Here is a 386-nt window from a genome sequence, read left to right on the forward strand (position 1 = left end):
AGACTACCTTTTCAATAATCTTTCCTATAAAAGGAAGATTTGATATTGGTCTATAGTTGCTCAATATGGTGTTATAAAGATTGCTCTTTTTAGAAGGGGATTAACAACTGCAATTTTCAGGGAGTTTGGAAACGTCCCAGAAAGAAGTGAGGCATTCACCACTTCTAAGAGATCTGCTTCCAAACAGTTAAGCACCATTTTGAAAAAAGATGTGGGAAGTGTGTCAATATAGCAGGTTGACGATTTAAGGTGCTGCACTATTTCTTCCAAAAGTTTGCTATCAATAGCTTCAAAAATAGACATAGTATCTTCCTTTTGATATTGTGGTCGAATCTGTCTGACCTCTGCATAACTTGGGGATGTGCTAATCGCCTTCCTGATATTAT

The 386-nt window shown here is 36.8% G+C and overlaps 1 protein-coding gene across 2 annotated transcripts in view; it reads right to left on the reverse strand.

Moving 5' to 3' along the window:
• LOC107701180 (engulfment and cell motility protein 2-like) overlaps positions 1-386 on the reverse strand; it is an 11,388-nt gene that overhangs the window by 7,525 nt on the left and 3,477 nt on the right. The gene's annotated exons all lie outside the window — the stretch shown is intronic.

Source organism: Sinocyclocheilus anshuiensis, unplaced genomic scaffold (genome assembly GCF_001515605.1).
Source record: "Sinocyclocheilus anshuiensis isolate Anshui unplaced genomic scaffold, SAMN03320099.WGS_v1.1 scaffold1874, whole genome shotgun sequence".
In the NCBI taxonomy this organism is placed as follows: Eukaryota; Metazoa; Chordata; class Actinopteri; order Cypriniformes; family Cyprinidae; genus Sinocyclocheilus; species Sinocyclocheilus anshuiensis.